This window comes from Glycine max, chromosome 7 (genome assembly GCF_000004515.6).
Source record: "Glycine max cultivar Williams 82 chromosome 7, Glycine_max_v4.0, whole genome shotgun sequence".
NCBI lineage: Eukaryota > Viridiplantae > Streptophyta > Magnoliopsida > Fabales > Fabaceae > Glycine > Glycine max.
Window position 1 is genome coordinate 27,924,048 of NC_038243.2, and position 4,324 is coordinate 27,928,371.

Below are 4,324 nucleotides of genomic sequence, written 5' to 3' on the forward strand. Positions count from 1 at the left end.
AAAACAAGGATTTCAAATCACAAAATGTCAAGAGACTTTTATTTTCAGAACAATTACCCATTTCTTGAACATATCCTATAATTCAAAGAAAAATATGCAAAGTTATACATGCAAACAAAATTGACCTAAAATATTAAACTAGAAACCCAACAAAACTAACAAAATTAACAAAACTAACAAAACTAACAAAACCAAACCCCCCCCCCCCCCCATACTTAAACAACACATTGTCCTCAATGTAGCACAATTAAAAGATTAAAAGCAATTAAACCATCAAATAGAATTGAACAAATGTAATAAAAGTAAAGGAGGAGATAGGAAAAAAACCTCCCTAAGTCATGGTGGAAAAGAAGTAAGCTGAAGTAAGGAGATCTTTTGAGCAAGGACAACCCCCAATGTGTAATTGGATGCATCGCACATTAGCTCAAATGGGGCTATCCAATCAGGTGCCTTGCTAAAATCTCTTATAAAGTGTCTGTAGAATCCTGCATGACCAAGAAAAGATCGCACCTCTTGCATGCAAGAGGGGTAAGGCAATTGTGAAATAACATAAATTTTTGCATGATCTACTTCAATGCCCCTTATTGGAAATAATGTGGCCTAAAACTATACCTTGCTCAACCATAAAATGACATTTTTCAAAATTTAGAACAAGGTTAGTTTCAATGCATCTATTCAAAACCTTTTCCAGACTATCCAAACAAATATCAAAAGAGGATCCATATACAGTGAAATCATTCATAAACACCTCTATGCAATTTTCTAAAAAATCACTAAAAATACTAATCATGCACCGCTAAAAGGTACCAAGGGCATTGTACAGGCCGAAAGGCATCCTCCTATAGGCAAAAGTGTCGAAGGGGCAGGTGAATGTGGTCTTTTCCTAATCCTCAGGAGCAATAGTGATTTGTATATAACCAGAAAAACCATCAAGGAAATAGTAGTGAGATTTACCTGCCAGGCGTTCAAGCATCTGGTCAATGAATGGCAGGGGAAAATCGTCCTTTTTAACCTGGTTCAGCCTCCTATAGTCGATGCAGACTCTCTAACTGTTCTGCACCCGAGTAGGAATCAACTCCTCCTTCTCATTTTTGATCACGATGAGGCCGGTTTTCTTCGGGACTACCTGGACGGGACTCACCCATTGGCTGTCGGAGATAGGATAAATGATTCCAGCTTGCAAAAACTTGGTTACCTCCTTCTTCACTACATCAAGAATCACCGGGTTGAGTCTTCTTTGTGGCTGTCTTACTGGTTTAGCCCCATCCTCTAAATTTATTCGATGCATACATGTGGATGGGCTAATACCAGGATTGTCCACTAGGGTCTAGCCTATAGCCTTCTTATGCTTCTTGAGAACAAATAACAGCTTCTCCTCTTGCTCATCAGCAAGGGAGGCAGATATAATTACTGGAAAACGTTTGCTATCATCCAAGTAAGCATATTTTAAATTTGATGGCAGAGGCTTTAATTCTGGTGTGGGCAGCTAGATAGTGGTAGAAAGAGATGGTTTCTCAGCCTGTACCTCATAAAGAAAGTTAGAAGTATGTGTACTTCCAGAAACATGGTTAGTTCTATCTGACTTTATAAAATCAATCTCAAGAGGTAAAACATCACCAGACATGTAATCAATATCAATTTCAGATTCACTCTCAGCATCAAATTCAGACATATGATCAAGTGCAAATTCAGATTCAATGCATGAAGAGTGACAGGCATGCAGTTTAGAATGAAGATCAGTCATGTATTCATCAACAATATGGTCAATTATTTCAACATGAAATACAGAAAGATCTTCAGATGGGTGTTTCATAGCATCAAGAATATTAAAATGAACATTTATATCACCAAACTCCATAGATAGTGTGCCTACATATACATCTATCTTAGTTCTAGCAGTTTTCATAAAAGGTCTGCCTAGAATGATGGGAACTGAGCCTTTAGAAAATCCCTCCTCCATATTCAAAATATAAAAATCAACAGGGAAAATCTGTTCACCAACTCTAACCAAGACATCCTTTATGAAACCAGTAGGTTAGACAACACTTCTATTAGCTAAATGAATTACCACATTAGTTGATTGCAAAGGACCTAGAGATAAGGAATTAAAAATAGACAGAGGCATAACACTAACAGAAGCTCCTAAATCTAGCATGGCATTGTCAAACTTATTGTTCCCTATAATACAAGGTATGTTGAATGTACCTGGATCTTTACATTTTTCAGGGATTTGGGGAACAGATTTACCAATCAATGCAGAGACATTTCCGCCCATACTAATTCTTTCACTTCCTTTAAGCTTCTGCTTATTAGTGCACACCTCTTTCAAGAATTTAGCATATCTTGGAATTTGCTTTATTGCACTAGCAAGGGTATGTTTACCTCTACTTTTCTAAATGTTTCCAAGATCTCCTTCTCTGCCTCTTCCATTTTTTTGATGGAAATTGCTCTTAGAGGGAATGGAAGAGGGATATGCTGCTTCTCTTCAGATTCACCTGTAGAGAAATTTTTAGGTAACTTACTCTTTAAATTTTTGTCATCATCTTTTTGTGGAGCAGAGTGAAGTTGGGCAGGTTCATTTGCGGATGAGGAAGATGTTGCTGGTTGAGGTCCTTGACACTACTTTCCCGACCTCAATGCAATGGCACTCACATTTTTGGGATTCTGGACAAATTGAGAAGGTAATCTGTCAGAATTCTGGGACTGTTGTTGATTTAACTATGTAGCCAATTGTCCCATCTGATTAGTTAAGCTCTGAATGGAGGCTCTGGTCTCTTGTTGAAACTGCATGTTTTGCATAGTCATTTGCCTCACAAGTTCTTCAAGGGAAGGTTGCGGAGGAGCCTCAACTGTTTGCTATTTCTGGGGCTGTTGTTGTTGTTGCTGCTGTATTGGTGGAGGAATGTATGGTCTGCTTGGGCCAGCAACATTCTGGAAATAAGGCTGTTGTTGTTGCTGTTGTTGTGAAGGACTCGACCATCTAGGGTTGGGATGATTCCTCCACCCGGGGTTGTACATGTTGCTGGAGGGGTCATAATTATTCTGTTGTGGCTGATTTTGCTGTCGAGGTTGAGTAGGTCTATTGTAGATGTTTGCAGCATAAGCTTCAGGTTGTTCAATTGCTTTAGATTGTTGCACAGAAGGGCAAAGGTCTGTGTGGTGGTCGGCAGAGAAGCATAAACCACAGAGTCTGGCGAAAGGTGCAGATTTTTGATTCATGGCCAGTTGGGTTACCAGGTTAACCAAGACATCTAGTTTACCTTCAAGCTTCTTAGTCTCACCTGATGAAGATGAATTCATGGCTACTTCATGCACTCCTCTAATGACAATAGCATCACTTCTGGCACTAAATTACTGGGAGTTTGAAGCCATCTTCTCAATTAAATTTTTGGCTTCAGTAGGGGTCATGTCTCCAAGGGCTCCACCACTGGCAGCATCTATCATACTTCTCTCCATGTTACTGAGTCCTTCATAAAAATATTGGAGAAGAAGCTGCTCTGAAATTTGGTGGTGCGGGCAAATGACACATAACTTTTTAAATCTCTCCCAGTATTCATATAGGCTCTCTCCATTGAATTGTCTAATACCTGAAATATCCTTTCTGATGGTCGTGGTCCTGGAAGCAGGGAAATTTTTTTCTAAGAATACTCTCTTGAGGTCATCCCAGCTCGTGATGGACCATGGAGTAAGGTAATATAGCCAGTCCTTTGCCACTCCCTCTAAAGAATGAGGAAAGGCCTTCAAAAATATGTGATCCTCCTGGACATCTGGGGGTTTCATGGTGGAGCAAACAATATGGAATTCTTTCAGATGTTTGTGTGGGTCTTCACCTGCAAGGCCATGAAACTCTGGAAGCAAATGGATTAGTCCAGTTTTAAGAACATATGGGACATCCTCATCAGGGTATTGGATGCACAAGCTTTCATAGGTGAAATCGGGTGCAGCCATTTTCCTTAGAGTCCTCTCACGGGGTGGAGGTTGTGCCATGTTCTCAGAATGTTCAAAATCAGAATACTCAAAACTATAATGCTCAAAATCACCAATAACAGAATGCTCGGGATACTCAAAAGGTACTAAATGATGTCTAACTAATCTATGAAATGTACTATCTATCTCAGGATCAAAGGGTTGCAAGTCAGATGGATTGCCTCTAGTCATACACTAAATTCAGCATGCACAATTAGTTGCCTTCTTATGCAAGTAACAGTGTAGGTTTGAACTACAGCTACCATTAAATGATATCCAAATGACTTGAAATTTTGTGAGCAACATTATAAAATGATGCGAAGATAGCACAACAAATTTCAAATGAAAATTCAAAGTC

General features: G+C 39.2%; 1 non-coding gene across 1 annotated transcript; it reads left to right on the forward strand.

Moving 5' to 3' along the window:
• The first annotated feature begins 3,502 nt into the window (after window positions 1–3,502).
• LOC113002230 (small nucleolar RNA R71) lies at window positions 3,503–3,609 on the forward strand. The gene has a single exon (XR_003267774.1). It is a non-coding gene; the product is annotated as a small nucleolar RNA R71 (small nucleolar RNA).
• Window positions 3,610–4,324: the final 715 nt, after the last annotated feature.